The sequence below is a fragment of the Marmota marmota genome, unplaced genomic scaffold (genome assembly GCF_001458135.2).
Source record: "Marmota marmota marmota unplaced genomic scaffold, marMar, whole genome shotgun sequence".
Lineage (NCBI taxonomy): Eukaryota > Metazoa > Chordata > Mammalia > Rodentia > Sciuridae > Marmota > Marmota marmota.
Window position 1 is genome coordinate 11,874,081 of NW_026000205.1, and position 17,117 is coordinate 11,891,197.

Below are 17,117 nucleotides of genomic sequence, written 5' to 3' on the forward strand. Positions count from 1 at the left end.
TAAGTATTTTATAACTTCCTTTATGATTTCTTCTTTAATATATTGAATGTTTAAGAGTGTGTTCTTTCATTTCCATAAATTTGTGAGTTGTCCATTTTTTTTTTTATTTTGCTGTTGACAATCTGACTTCATCTTTTTGTGGTCAGGGGAGATACTTTATATTGATATCTCTTTTAAAATACACTGAATCTTTATTTGTGGCCTAATATATGATCTAACATGGAGGATGTCCCATGAATACTTGAAAAGGATATGTATTCTGTTACTGTTGGGTAGTGTTCTGTATATTTCTGTTAGATCTGATTTGTTATATTTGCTATGTCCCTTTTTTCTTCATTGATCTTGTGTGCAGTTCTATCTATTATTGAGAGCAGGGTATTTGAAGTCTTTCAACTAGCATTGTAGAACTCTCTATCTCTTCTTTCAATTCTGTCCAATTTTGCTTCATATATTTTGATAGCCTATTATGTAGAATCAATAGTAACATCTCCACTTTAATTTCTAATTTTAATAATTTGAATCTTCTATCTTTTCTTTTTGAGAAATACTTTATTTTAAAAATTATTTTTACTTCTTTTTGTGGTGCTGGGAGTTGAACCCACGGCTTTATGCATGCTAGGCAAGAGCTCTACCCCAGAGCTACATCCCCACACCTGGTATGTCTTATTCCATTTGGTGTTGCTACAGCAGAATACCTGAGGCTGGCTGCTGTCTTAAGGAAAGAGATTAAAATTCTGGAGATTCAAGAGCATCTTCTTGATTCTTGCAAGGGCCTTTTGGCTGCATCATGACATGGTGGAAGTCATCATGGGAGCACATGTGAGAGGGAGAGATCACATAACAAGACAGAAAGTAAGAGACAGTGGAGACCCATGAACTTGCTTCATAACAACTAATTTTTGTGAAAACTCTTCCACTCTTTGAGACCAGCATGAACCCTTCTTAGGCCAGTACTGCTATGACCTCACCATCTCCCACTAGGTCCTGCCTGCCTCTTAGAGGTTCTACCACCTCAACACCATCACAATAGCAACCAAGCCTCCAGTGTGTGGACCTCGAGGGACACATTTAAACTTTATCCAAACCATAGCAGTGTGTAAATGTTTACATGTGTTCTTGTTGTATTGAATCTAAATATATAATGCCCTTTGTTTATTGTTTTTTAAGTACACTTTGTTTAATACCTGCATAGCCACCCCTGCCCTCTTTTGGTTACAATTTACATGGAATGTCTTCCCATCCTTTCACTTTCAACTTATCTGAACCTTTGAATCTAAAATGAGTCTTCCACAGACAGCATATCATTGGATCATGGGATTTTTCAATTGTTTGTATTGTTTTGTAAACCAGTCTACCAATCTCTGTGTTTCTTTAAGAGCTGAATAATTTATATTTAAAGTAACTACTAACAAGGAAGACTTACTTCTGTCATTCTGCTACTTGTTTTTGATATTTTTTGTTCTTTATTTTATGCATTACAAGCTTCTTTTATGTTTGATTTTTAAAATGTGAAACATTTTAATTTTCTTTTGTATATATTTTATGACCACTTTCTTTGGGATTACACTTAATATCCTGGAGTCATAATACTTTAACTTGAACTTATACCACCTTATTTGATAACATAGAAAACTCTGTTCTTATGAAACTCCATTCCTAACACCTTCAGTTATTGATGTCACAAAATCTTTTTTTCCATTTTATGTCCAAAAACCTAGATTAATTTTTAAAAATATATCATTCTCTTAAATAGTGTAGAAAAAAGTGGAGTTACAATAACACAAGCTTTTAAAGTTTCCTGTGTATGAACCTATGCCAGTTATCTTTATGTTTTCACATAGTTTTGAGTTACTGTCTAGTGTCCTTTCATTTTAACCTGAAGGGCTTCCTTTAGCATTTCTTGTAGAACAGGTCTATTGATGATGAACTCCCTCAGGTGGAAATGCATTAATTTCTTCATCACTTTTGAAGGATAGTTTTATTCGATGGAGATGTCTTGTTTGGAGAGAAGCACACAGGGATGTGTGCACACCAAGGAAAGATCATAGGAGGACACAGCAAGAAGGTGGCCATCTGTAATTCCACAAGAGAGGCCTTAGGATGAATCAAAACTACCCATACCTTAATCTTGGTCTTCCAGCCTCCAGAACAGAAAGAAAATATTTTTACGTTGCTTAAGCAACCCAGTCTGTGGAATAATGTCATGACAGCCTTAGCAAATATATCAATTAACACATAGATCATCTTGCCACCTGAAAACAAGGATAGTTTTATTTCTTCCATTCTAATCTGTTTACATTTCCTGTCTTGTAGTAGTGGCTAGAATTCAAGTTACAGTAAGAGTGGTGTCATCGGAAATCCACCTTTGTTTCTGATTTTAGGTGGAAAGATTTCAGTCTTTCATCATTATGATTGAAGTTGCTTGTTCAGTTTTTTCAGTAGTTGTTCTTTATCAAGTTGAGGAATTTCCCTTCTATTTCTATCTAGTTTGCTAAGGTTTCTAATTATTTTAAAATCATGTTTTTATTTGGAAAATACTTTGTAAGTATCCTTTTATTCTTCACTTGCCAAGTGCCCCGTGGGTTTGGCATTTATCATTTCTGCAGGTTTGCTCATGGTATGCACAGGGAGAACCTTGGGGAGAAATGGATGGCCCAGTACTGCTGAAGTATTCTGTGCTGATGTGCAGCCACAAGCAACTTAAGAAATTAATTTGGAGGAAATAGCAGTTTCCAGTGTGGACTTCAGCTAGCATTGGGTAACTAACGAGAATGAGGTAGATGGTGGCACAAAGGTGATCTGTAATCAGCATGCTCTCCTCTCCCTGGTCTCCGTAATGTCAAGGTTATACTTGGCTTCAGGCTAGAAATTTTTACAGACTCTTAGGCCATTGTCCAAAGAGTTTCCCCTTTGGGATAAATAACTGGGAATATCTTACCAGGCCTCAGTGAGGCACTTGTCCCTTTCAGAATCCCAGACATTATTGACAATGACCAAGTACTCTTCTCACTTCTCTGAATGCACCTGCTGGGCACTTGCACGAGACTCTCAGTGGAAAGTCCACCTTCCTAACAGGCTTCAGGCTTCAGGTCTCATAGCGTGCTATAATGGCTGTTGTTAACAAGTTCAAATTCAGTTAAACAAAACATGGCATGTTTCAGTCATCAACCAAACTTCAGGGGTGAACTGTAATGAAAAGTCTGACTCCACTTTTTGATGTTTGCTCATAGCTTTTAAGTCTCATCTCTTTCTTCTTCTTGTACCTCACATCCAGTCAAGCTGGTAAGAAAGTGATCCCACATCTTAACCACAATAAAAACCCAAGCCTGACCCCAGGGACCTCACTATGTATAACAACCCTTTCGTGTGTGTGTGTGTGTGTGTGTGTGTGTGTGTTCATCAGTCTCCATATATGAACTAAAGTTTAGGTGGGGGGGTCCATCCTGTCTTGTAGGGGTGGCTAAAACATAACTTTCTATATATTTTTAAATATGGCATCAAACATGTTAATTATTTCTAAATATTTAAGTTAAAAGTACTCAGCACTTTTATTTTTATAGTAACCTTAGTAATGTTGTTCTGAAAATATTGTGTTTCCATTATAACAACAAATGGAAAGGGGCTGTGGCTGTGGCTCAGTGGCAGAGCGCTTGCCTCACACATGTGAGGCGCTGGGTTCCATCCTCAGCACCATATGAAAATAAACAAACAACATAAAGATATTGTGTCCATGTATAACTAAAAGAATATTTTTAAAAAAGTAGACAGGAACTTTGTTAACTGGAAATGAAGACATTTAGTCCGAGAAGGAAAAAAAAAAATACAAAGCCAAAGCTAAACCTAATGATTATTATTTTTTAAATGGACACTTTCTCTATGTAAAATAAATAAATTTGGTTAAAAATGTTTTTATCACTATGAACTGAATTGGTTAAGAAACATCACCTAAAATGTAGTGAGCAGAGCATCCAGGGTTTTGCTTTTATCTTAGCTCAAGTTGCTATAGCAAAGCACCATAGACTGGGGTTTAAGCAGTGGACATTTTATTTCATCCACAGTTCTGGATGCTGGAAGTCTGAGATGAGGGTGCCTGTGTGGCTGGGCTCTTGATGACAGCTTTCCTTCTAGTCTGCAGATCTGCTTTCTCCTGTGTGTTCACAGGGCCTCACCTTGATGCATCCACATGGAACACATGGAAGGGAAAGAGAAAACCAGCTTTTTGTTTTGTTTTGTTTTTAGATGGACCCAATATCTTTTATTTATTTATTTTTATGTGGTGCTGAGGAACGAACCCAATGCCTCACATGTGCTAAGTAAGCACTCTACCACTGAGCTACACCCTCAGCCCCACCACATCTTCTTTTAAGGGCACTAATCTTATCTATCATGAGGGCTCCACACTCTTGACTTCATCTAAACTTAATTAATTACCTAAAGCTTTACCTTGAAATAACATCTCACTGGTAATTAGAGCTTCCACCTATGAATTTTGGGGGGCATAAATTTCAGTCCATAACATTTTCCCCCTAGTCACCTTCAAATTCATATCCCTCTCACATGCAAAATAAATTCATTCCATATTACCCCCAAAGATCTTAACTCATTCTAGCATTGAGTTTTTTTTTTCTTTTGGGTACTGGGGATTGAACTCAGGGGCACTCAACCACTGGGACACATCCCCAGCCCTATTTTTCATATTTTTATTTAGAGAAAGAGTCTCACTGAGTTGCTTAGCATCTCGCTAAAGTGCTGAGGCTGGCTTTAAACTTGCAATCCTCCTGCCTCAGCCTCCTGAGTCACTTGGATTACAAGTGTGTAATCCTACAAGTGTGTAATCTGTGCCCGGCTCCAGCATTGACTCTTAATCCTAAAGTCCAAAATCTCATCTAAATCAAATATGAGTGAGACTTGAAGTATGATTTAACCAGAGGCAAAATTCCATTCTACTTATGAACCCAGGAAATCTGACAAGCTATGTTCTTCCAAAACACAATGGTAGAATAGACAATCCAGTCCAAAAGTAGAAATTGCGAAGTTGGGGGAAGATGGCCGCTGCGTACGGGGGTTGCTGAAGTGCTGAGCGTGGTGCTCAAAGCAACGGCTTTAATAGAGATTTCGCACAGTCTGTTAGAGCTCCTTTCACCGTTAATCTGTAGCGGACCACTTTGCCAAGGAGCAGGAAGAACAAAGAAATCGAAAAAGAGACGCTTGGATGCTCAGAGCCGCGGGCGCTTTGCTCCCATCTGCTTCCTCTTTCGCTTCGCTCCGGGCGGAGAAGCTGAATGTGTAATCAGCAGTGGATTGTAAGTACCTGAGGCAAAGAAAGCTCAGTGCGCCCCGCCTTTTTTTTTTCTTTCTTTTCTTTTTTGAATATTTTTTATACAGGGAGAGTTTGTGGATTGGGATTGTTGGCGGGGCTGTGGTTTCTGTGCCGAAAATCCACTCCGCGGGAGCCGCCATTTGCTTTCTGCTTGCTGTCTTGATGGCTCTGTATACACTGTCTGGTAGCTGCACCTAGAGGTTGGAGCTGGGCTGCGTGCCAAGCCCTGTCCTCCGAAGGCTGGACTGCAGCCTCGAGCGTCTCGGTGGCCTGTTCGCCGCTGCACCTTCGGGCAGAGCCTGCTCTGGGGTCGTTCTGCACCCCCCTGCCAGGGGACCCGTGCTCCGGAGGAGGGGGACGGAGAGCCGCGGCGGCAGCCGCTTGGGCCCCAGGGGCCGAGCACCGGGCTGAAGAGCTGCGGAGGCCAGGGCGGCTCTGCTACGGTCGCAGACAAGCGCGGCGCTCGTGAGCGTGGGAGGCGACGGCGGCAGGGTTTCATTTCTAGAAATCTGGACTGGAAACAGAAGCAGCAGTTTGTATAATCCCAAGAACTTGCTTATACCAGGAAGCTGTAAGGGCAACATGAATATCATTGATGAGATGTAACATGGTGGCAGGCGCAGAGAGATCAAGTCTCTGACATCTTCAACTGCGCGGGCATAGGGAGCCGTAAACTGTCTAAATGCTGTTTGCTCAAGATCACTAGGCAATGCTGAGCTGACGTGGATCTGGGGTGTACAGGCTGGGCCCCTCAGAACACACACACAGAGCCCGAATCGGAGGCAATTAAGCTCCGGTTCGCCTGCTTCGTGTGACTCAGCACTAACGATCCCGCTGAAATAATTGGCCGGCCCTTAGGAACTTACAGAGGTAAAAGCCAACCGAGCCTTCATAGGCAGTGGCCACAGGACTGAAACGGGGATTGGGAGAGACAGTCAGGACCCACCCGTTGCATTGGTCACCCGGCAAAGGGAACAAACGGTCACCATTTGCATGGGATATAACCATGGCAGAGAAATGGCGTCACGGGCGGAGGAGATAACTGCATTGAAACCAGCGCGACAGGTGTGTAATCCCCTAGTCATCTCTCTCCACACAGCAGGGAAAACTTAAGGGCCACTCCCAGCTCTCCTGTGAACGCAATAACCAGACCGAGGGAATCAGGAGTGGCGCGGGACTCGCGGCGCGGAACTCCCGGCTACCGCTCCCACCAGTGCTGACAACTGAGGTCTCTTGCACCAGCTACCGGGGGCGTGGCTACAGGAGGGCAAGCAAATTCGCTGGGGGATCTCAGCCCCAAGCTCTACAAACTTAGGGTCTGAGGGAGGCAAACAGGGAGAGTGAGCCCAGGTGTTCATGAAAACAGGGCTCCCAGGAGCAGCAGACCTGGCGTGTAGCCAGTATTGTGGTGAGCGCCACAGGTGAGCACGGCCTGGCTTGAGGAAACACAAGACAAGGCCCTAGACACTCAGGATTGGAGACCCGCCCAGTCTAGGAGAAAGAGCTGCTGCACAGTGAATGGTTCCCACCTATTGAGAGGAGAAGCTTGGCCCAGTGGGCACAGCTCCACCTACTGGAAGAGAAGTTAATAGAACTCTAGGACTGCATTTATTATTATTATTATTATCATTTTTTTTTTTTTTTTCTTTTTTTTTTTTTTCTTCTTTTTCTTTCATTTTCAATTTTTATTTGTTGTTGGTCTTTAACTTTTTTTCAATGTTTCTATTTTTTTTTAATTTTTTTTTTTTATTATTATTATTATTTTTTTTTAATTTTAATTTTCATTTTTTATTATCACTATTATTTTTGTTAAAAATTTTTTTTTCTCTTTTCTTTCTTTCTTTATTATCTAATCTTTGTTATTCTTGTTTCTTTTGTCTTTTCATTTCTTTTCAATTTTCTTATTCCCCCTTCCTTGAATTCTACCTGCCTACTCTCATTCTCTTTAGTGACTTCTTCCCTTCCCTTCTAATATCTTTCCTCTCAAGCATCAAATAAATCTATAAGAGTAAACAGTAACTCAGCAGTCAAACACAACAAGAAGTAACATGAGCAGCATAAAAAAGCAAGGAAGAAAAGGAGTACAAACAATGAAGGACAGCCTAAATATTCAGGAGGACCTAGAGTCAGCAGAAAAATGGTCATATAAAGAACTCAAGGAATACCTTAGACAGATGGAATGGAACCTTAAAGAAGATACGAGACAGCAAATCCAAACAGTGAAAGAACACTTTGAAAATGAATTACATAGACAGATAAAAGAAGAAGTTAAGCATCTTTATCAGGAGATTGAGATTATAAAAAAAAACCAAACAATAATTCTAGAAATGAAGGAAACGATAAACCAAATTAAAAACTCAATTGAGAGTATCACTAACAGAGTGGAGCAAGTAGAAGCCAGAACATCAGATAATGAAGACAAAATATATCATCTTGAAAAGAGCCTAGCCAACTCAGAAAGGCTGGTTAAAAACCACGAGAAAAACATCCAAGAGATATGGGATAACATAAAGAAACCAAACCTACGAGTCATCGGGATAGAAGAAGGTACAGAGATTCAAACCAAGGGAATGAGTAACCTGCTGAAAGAAATAATTACAGAAAACTTTCCAGAAATAAAAAAGGAAACGGATATACAAATTGTAGATGCATACAGGACACCGAGCACACAAAATCACAGTAGACCAACGCCAAGACACATTGTTATGAAGATATCCAATATACAGAACAAAGAGAAAATACTAAAAGCTACAAGAGAAAGGAGGCAGATTACATTCAGGGGTAAACCAATAAGGTTAACAACGGATTTTTCATCACAGACGCTGAAAGCGAGAAGATCCTGGAACAACGTATTTCAAACACTGAAAGACAATGGATGCCAACCAAGAATTCTGTATCCAGCAAAATTAAGCTTCAGGTACGATAACGAAATAAAAATCTTTCATGATAAACAAAAGCTAAAAGAATTTGCAGCCAGAAAACCAGCATTGCAAAGCATCTTGAGCAAAACACTACACGAGGAAGAAATGAAAAACAATAACCAAAACCATCAGTGGGAAGTGCCTCTATAAAGACAGAGGGCGGGGGGAAAGCTAACCATGGAGAAACAAACTAAATTAAAAAAAAAAAAAAAAAAAGAAGATAAATAATCAAACATGGCTGGAAGTACAAACCATATATCAATAGTAACTCTAAACGTTAATGGCTTAAACTCTCCAATAAAGCGACATAGGCTGGTAACATGGATTAAAAAAACAAATCCAACAATATGCTGCCTCCAGGAGACACATCTGATTGGAAAAGACATACACAGGCTGAAGGTGAAAGGTTGGGAAAAAATATACCATGCACACGGTCCTCGTAAGCAAGCAGGGGTGGCCATCCTCATATCGAATAAAATTGACTTCAAGACTAAATTAATCAAAAGGGATAAGGAAGGACATTATATACTGTTAAAAGGAACCATTCACCAACAAGACATAACAATTATCAATATTTATGCACCAAATAATGGTGCTGCGACGTTCATAAAACAAATTCTCCTCAAGTTCAAGAATCAAATAGACCACAACACAATAATTATGGGTGACTTCAACACACCTCTCTCACAATTGGACAGATCCTCCAAACAAAAGCTGAATAAAGAAACTATAGAACTCAATATCACAATCAACAACCTAGACTTAACTGACATATATAGAATATATCAACCATCATCAAGTGGATATACTTTTTTCTCAGCAGCACATGGATCCTCCTCAAAAATAGACCATATATTATGCCATAGGGCAACCCTCAGTAAATATACAGGGGTGGAGATAATACCATGCATTTTATCTGATCATAATGGAATGAAACTGGAAATCAATGATAAAAGAAGGAAGGAAAAATCCTACATCACATGGAAAATGAACAATATGTTACTGAATGATCAATGGGTTACAGAAGACATAAAGGAGGAAATCAAAAAATTCTTAGAGATAAATGAAAATACAGACACAACATATCGGAATCTATGGGACACAATGAAAGCAGTTTTAAGAGGGAAATTCATCGCTTGGAGGTCATTCCTCAAAAAAAGGAAAAACCAACAAATAAATGAGCTCACACTTCATCTCAAAGCCCTAGAAAAGGAAGAGCAAAACAACAGCAAATGTAGCAGAAGGCAAGAAATAATTAAAATCAGAGCGGAAATCAACGAAATTGAAACAAAAGAAACTATTGAAAAAATTAACAAAACTAAAAGTTGGTTCTTTGAAAAAATAAATAAGATCGACAGACCCTTAGCCATGCTAACGAAGAGAAGAAGAGAGAGAACTCAAATCACTAACATACGGGATGAAAAAGGCAATATCACAACAGACACTACAGAAATACAGAAGACAATTAGAAATTATTTTGAAAACCTATATTCCAATAAAATAGAAGATAGTGAAGACATCGATAAATTCCTTAAGTCATATGATTTGCCCAGACTGAGTCAGGAGGATACTCACAACTTAAACAGACCAATAACAATAGATGAAATAGAAGAAGCAATCAAAAGACTTCCAACCAAGAAAAGCCCAGGACCGGATGGGTATACAGCGGAGTTTTACAAAACCTTTAAGGAAGAATTAATACCAATACTTTTCAAGTTATTTCAGGAAATAGAAAAAGAAGGAGCTCTGCCAAATTCATTCTATGAGGCCAACATCACCCTGATTCCGAAACCAGACAAAGACACCTCAAAGAAAGAAAACTACAGACCAATATCTCTGATGAACCTAGATGCAAAAATCCTCAATAAAATTCTGGCGAATCGGATACAAAGGCACATCAAAAAAATTGTGCACCATGATCAAGTAGGATTCATCCCTGGGATGCAAGGATGGTTCAATATACGGAAATCAATAAATGTTATTCACCACATCAATAGACTTAAAAATAAGAACCATATGATCATCTCAATAGACGCAGAAAAAGCATTCGACAAAGTACAGCATCCCTTTATGTTCAAAACATTAGAAAAACTAGGGATAACAGGAACTTACCTCGACATTGTAAAAGCTATCTATGCTAAGCCTCAGGCTAGCATCATTCTCAATGGAGAAAAATTGAAGGCATTCCCCCTAAAATCTGGAACAAGACAGGGATGCCCTCTATCACCACTTCTATTCAATATAGTTCTCGAAACACTGGCCAGAGCAATTAGACAGACGAAAGAAATTAAAGGCATAAAAATAGGAAAGGAAGAACTTAAATTATCACTATTTGCAGATGACATGATTCTATACCTAGAAGACCCAAAAGGGTCTACAAAAAAACTACTAGAACTAATAAATGAATTCAGCAAAGTGGCAGGATATAAAATCAACACGCATAAATCAAAGGCATTTCTGTATATCAGCGACAAAACTTCTGAAACGGAAATGAGGAAAAACACTCCATTCACAATATCCTCAAAAAAAATAAAATACTTGGGAATCAACCTAACAAAAGAGGTGAAAGATTTATATAATGAAAACTACAAAACCCTAAAAAGAGAAGTAGAAGAAGATCTTAGAAGATGGAAAAATATACCCTGTTCATGGATAGGCAGAACTAACATCATCAAAATGGCGATATTACCAAAAGTTCTCTATAGGTTTAATGCAATGCCAATCAAAATCCCAACGGCATTTCTTGTAGAAATGGATAAAGCAATCATGAAATTCATATGGAAAAATAAAAGACCCAGAATAGCAAAAGCAATTCTAAGCAGGAAGTGCGAATCAGGCGGTATAGCGATACCAGACTTAAAACTATATTACAGAGCAATAGTAACAAAAACAGCATGGTACTGGTACCAAAACAGGAGGGTGGACCAATGGTACAGAATAGAGGACACAGAGACTAATCCACAAAGCTACAACTATCTTATATTTGATAAAGGAGCTAAAAGCATGCAATGGAGGGAGGATAGCATCTTCAACAAATGGTGCTGGGAAAACTGGAAATCCATATGCAACAAAATGAAACTGAATCCCCTCCTCTCGCCATGCACAAAAGTTAACTCAAAGTGGATCAAGGAGCTAGATATCAAATCAGAGACTCTGCGTCTGATAGAAGAAAAAGTTGGCTCCGATCTACATATTGTAGGGTCGGGCTCCAAATTCCTTAATAGGACACCCATAGCACAAAAGTTGATAACAAAAATCAACAAATGGGACTTACTTAAACTGAAAAGTTTTCTCTCAGCAAGAGAAACAATAAAAGAGGTAAATAGGGAGCCTACATCATGGGAACAAATTTTTACTCCTCACACTTCAGATAGAGCCCTAATATCCAGAGTATACAAAGAACTCAAAAAATTAAACAATAAGAAAACAAATAACCCAATCAACAAATGGGCCAAAGACCTGAACAGACACTTCTCAGAGGAGGACATACAATCAATCAACAAGTACATGAAAAAATGCTCACCATCTCTAGCAGTCAGAGAAATGCAAATCAAAACCACCCTAAGATACCATCTCACTCCAGTAAGATTGGCAGCCATTATGAAGTCAAACAACAACAAGTGCTGGAGAGGATGTGGGGAAAAGGGTACTCTTGTACATTGCTGGTGGGACTGCAAACTGGTGCGGCCAATCTGGAAAGCAGTATGGAGATTCCTGGGAAAGCTGGGAATGGAACCACCATTTGACCCAGCTATTGCCCTTCTTGGACTTTTCCCTGAAGACCTTAAAAGAGCGTACTACAGGGATACTGCTACATCGATGTTCATAGCAGCACAATTCACAATTGCTAGACTGTGGAACCAACCCAGATGCCCTTCAATAGATGAATGGATAAAAAAAATGTGGCATTTATACACCATGGAGTATTACGCAGCACTAAAAAATGACAAAATCATAGAATTTGCAGGGAAATGGATGGCACTAGAGCAGATTATGCTTAGTGAAGCTAGCCAATCCCTAAAAAACAAATACCAAATGTCTTCTTTGATATAATGAGAGCAACTAAGAACAGAGCAGGGAGGAAGAGCAGGAAGAAAAGATTAACATTAAACAGATACATGAGGTGGGATGGAAAGGGAGAGAAAAGGGAAATTGCATGGTAATGGAGGGAGACCCTCATTGTTATACAAAATTACATATAAGAGGTTGTGAGGGGAATGGGAAAATAAACAAGGAGAGATATGAATTACAGTGGATGGGGTAGAGAGAGAAGATGGGAGGGGAGGGAGGGGGGATGGTAGAGGATAGGAAAGGTAGCAGAATACAACAGTTACTAATAGGGCAGTATGTAAAAATGTGGATGTGTAACCGATGTGATTCTGCAATCTGTATTTGGGGTAAAATTGGGAGTTCATAACCAACTTGAATCTAATGTATGAAATATGATATGTCTAGAGCTTTATAATGTTTTGAACAACCAATAAAAAAAAAGAAAAAAAAATAAATTAAAAAAAAATAAAAAAATTTAAAAAAAAAGTAGAAATTGCAATGAAGAAAGAGGAGGCGAAACCCAACCAACTCTAAAACCTATCAAAGCAAATAAGACAACATGGTAAATTTTAGAAATAATCCTTTTTTATTCAATGCTCCACTATCTGTGATGCTGTGAGCCTTTCAGGTACAGTTGCATCCTGAGTATTGGTTTACCCAAAGACACTGCTAGGTGGAAGTTGTGCCCTCAAGACTCCAGACTGCCCCATTCCCTGGACTCTGAGCAGCTGCAGTCTGGTCTATTGAAACTGAGGTGTTGGCACCCCTGAAAATAGCTCTGTAATTCAGTCCTGTGATATCTAAGAAGTCAACAGCCTTCTTCATATTTTCCTGTCTCTGTCCCCTTCAGTTCAAACTGGCAGAGTTTTTGCTGAGAGCTGATTAGGTTGCTGGTTCACACCCACACTAATCTTACCAATGGTACCTTGCCATACCCTTGGATTTTTCTTCCAAACACACTTTCTCATTTTGTGACACATAAACAATCTTCTAGTTTATTTTTTGTTATTGTTTGTTTTGTTGAACAAATAATTCTTCAATTCATTTCATCCTTCTTATATTTCACTATAAGTCATCAATAGGACCCAAGCCACTTCTTTATGACTATGTTTAGAAATCTCCTAAGCTAAATATCCAATTGTACTTCCTACAAAACACTACAATATGAACAAAATTCAGCTAAATTCTTTGCTGCTTTATACCATGGATAGCCTTTTCTCCATTGTCTAACACATTTTCCACATTTCCTTCAGAAACCTCATCAGAATGGCCTTTACCATCCATTTTTTTTTCAAAATTCTGTTCATGGTTATTTATGTATTCTTAAAAGAGTTGGAAACTTTCTGTATAACTTTTTTTTTTCCTGAGCCCTAACCAGAATCATCTTTGTAAGTCCTTTTACAGCAATCTTGGCTTCTCCTAGCTTGGCATGTGTCTAACATGCACCTCAAAATTCCTTTCTCTTAGTTCCACAACCACTTCCATATTTTTTAGATAGTTGTGTAACAGAACCCATTTGTAATAACAAGATCTGTCTTTAATCAGCTCAGGCTGCTATCACAAAATACCAAAGATTGGGTGGCTTAAACAACAGACATTTATTTTTCATAGTTCTGGAGGCTGAAAAAGTCTGAGTTCAGGATGCTAGTGTGTTTGTTGAGTTCTTGGTAAGAGCACATTTCCTGGCTTGTAGACGACTGCCTTCTCACAGTGTGCTCACAGGTCTTTTTTTGGTGGGGGATGAGGGGTTGAGAGGGAGGAATAGATCACTCTTCTTATTCTTGTAAGGACTCTAATCTCATTATGGGGGCTTTACCCTCATGACTCATCTAACCTAATTATTTCCCTCACCTCCAAATATCATACTATTGTTGATCTTGGCTTTAACGTATGCATTTTTTTGGGGGGGAACACAAACATTCAGTCCACAATGTTTCATCTTTTATATCACTCCCTATAAAGTTAATTGAGATTTCTTAGAGAAATTATTACTTCCAGCAATGGTGCAGGGGAATTGCAAGGTGATCTTGGGACAGCTTTGTCCAAAAAGCAAAAAATTAATATATTTTATAAAATACACAGTAGTCAGCTTAAAGGATTTCTACTGACATGAGTTGTGATAATTTGAGCATGTCAGTACAAATCTTTTCAATCCTTAGACAAAAGCCAAGGATGTCCACTCTTACACTTTCAACGTGGAACTAGAAAACACAGTATGAGTTGAATATTGAGACTGGATAGAAAGAAGTGTCTTAATTTTGTGTATAGAAATCCTAAGAAATCTACAAAAAGCCACTGGAACTCAAAGGAATTTAATTAGGTAATAGGAAAATTAAGATGCAAAAAATGATTCCTACAGTAGTTAAGATCTTTTTCTAATTGTTTACCAAGAGTAGTTGCCATGACAGAATTATTACTTAATTAGGGATAAATTTCACAAAATATATAGAGGATCTGACTCTGATTATTAGAAAATATTGCTGAAATTAGAAATCTAAATAAAAGGAGAAATACATGCTGTGGGTGGTGGACTTAATAGTGTTAAAATGTGAATTATCTCCATATTGACTAATAGAGTCAATGCAATCCACTTTATAATCCCAGCAGCTTTTTCCTCTCCATAGAAACTGATGTTGATTTAAAAATATGCAAGTGAAAAGGACCTACAACAGTCAAATAATTTTGAATTGTCATAATCAATATTCTTTGATATTGAAGCAAAAAAAAAAAAAAAAAACCCATGGCACAGTGGTATCTTAGTCCACTTGGATTACTATAACAAAATACTATAGACTTGGTGGCAAATAGACAATTCACTTCTCCTGTTCAGGAGGCTGGAGACTTCAAGATCAAGGTGCCAGCAGATTTGATGCCTAATAAGGGCCTGTTTTTTCATAAACTGTCTTCTCACTTTAACTTCACATGGCAGAAAGAGTGGTGGTGGGGTCTCTCTTGGCCTCTTTTTTAAAAAAAAATATTTTTTAAGTTGTAGTTAGACACAATACCTTTATTCTATTTATTTTTATGTGATGCTGGGGATTGAACCCAGTGTCTTGCATATGCTAGGCAAGCACTCTACTGCTGAGCCACAACCCTAGCCCCTCTCTTGGTCTCTTTTTGAGGAAGTACTCCACTCATGAGGGCTCTACTCCCAGGACCAATAAATTCTCAAGGCCTCACCTCCTAAAACCATCTTCGTAGGGATAGGATTTCAATATAAGAATTTTGGGGAGGCATAAACATTCAGACCACAGCTAATGGTATAGAAGAGTATACATTGAGAAATAACTAAATCAAGCTTGTGGTCTGTTGATTTGCAACAGAGTGACTCAATGAGAAAGGTAATTCTTTTCAAAAACCAGCTCCAGAACAACTGAATATGATTATTTCTTCTTTTAATAGCTATAGTAATTACATATACTCTGGCAATTATTACATTGGTGGAGAATGAAAAGGTGAACAAAATGGTTTCCTGTTGGTATTAAAACTATTATATATAAACAAATATTTCAATTTTACAGCTTTGGCCTCAAATTATAATACTGCCAGGTATGGAGGCCTGTGCCTAGAATTCCAGCTACCTGTGAGGCTTAGACAGGTGGAACACTTAAGCCCTGGAGTTCAAGGGCAGCCTTGGCAACATAGCAAGACTTCATCTCAAAATAAGTAAGTAAATACAATAAAAATTAAAATGTTTCTGATGCATAGGCATCTCATATTGCTGTTTTCTAAAGACAAGAATTTCAAAATTTGATTTTCTCTTTATAATAACTATACAAATAGAGATACAAAAATATCACCATTCAGATTATTCACTGTATAAGGGAGCCTTATAATAGACTCCAACAATGCGTACCAAGTTTTAAGTTTGACTAATTATTGAAAGTCTGTATTACATGTTTCTAGATATAGGCAGCATCAGCTTGGAAATATTCTTTAGAACCCAATGAAATCTTTATAATATATGTATGTAAAAAGGGGATAAAAAGAACAAGTTAAATGACAGTATAAACAATCAAATGCAGAATGTAAGGCATTTTACAATTTCCTTAAACTCTTCCATAAAAATTCAAAATTGTGTAAAATGATGGGGCTCAAAAGTAATAGACTAATATTTAGGGGTGACAGCTGATGTTTTCTCAAATGTAGAAATGACTGTTCCAGAGATACAGTGACAGATAAATAAGACAACATGTTATTAACAATGGCAGCAATTTTACTATTGTTTCTGCTTTTCTCCATGTTGAAAGTTTTCATCATAAGTCTTAAAAGAAAAATTTCAAGTGGATTACTTATATTTGCTACTCTATTATTGATTTCTAATTTACCTTGAATTTTAGACAAATAATGTGGATCACAGGCTAGTGTCAACACATTGTAACAGTGGATCTTTCAAGAATTGTAACTCACCTTATGAAATGATCTCTACATGAATCACCTCTCCTGTTCTTTCTTTCTGTTTTATCTGGAAAAATTTATCTAAAATGGATGAGTGGATACAGAGGCATTTATCGATTAATTATATCTTTAGGGGTTAACTCTCAAATTTTCACTTTATTTATTAAAAAAAAATCAAAAGAACCAGGTTCAGTGGCACATGCCTATAATCCCAGTGGCTCAGGAGGCTGAGGCAGGAGGATTGAAAATTCTAAGCAACTTCAGCAAGTTATCAAGGCTCCAAGCAACTTAGCCAGACCCTGTCCCAAAATAAAAAATAAAAGGGCAGTAGATGTGGCTCAGTGGAGGGCAGTGGATGTGGCTCAGTGGTTAAGCTTCCCTGAGTTCAATCCCAGGTACCAAAAAAAAAAAAAAAAAAAACCCCCCCA

General features: G+C 38.1%; 1 long non-coding RNA gene across 1 annotated transcript; it reads right to left on the minus strand.

Moving 5' to 3' along the window:
* Positions 1-4,026: 4,026 nt before the first annotated feature.
* On the minus strand, positions 4,027-17,094 carry LOC125612636. The gene is made up of 2 exons (XR_007343126.1): positions 16,702-17,094; positions 4,027-4,169 (listed from the first exon to the last, which is right to left on the minus strand). It is a non-coding gene; the product is annotated as an uncharacterized LOC125612636 (long non-coding RNA).
* Positions 17,095-17,117: the final 23 nt, after the last annotated feature.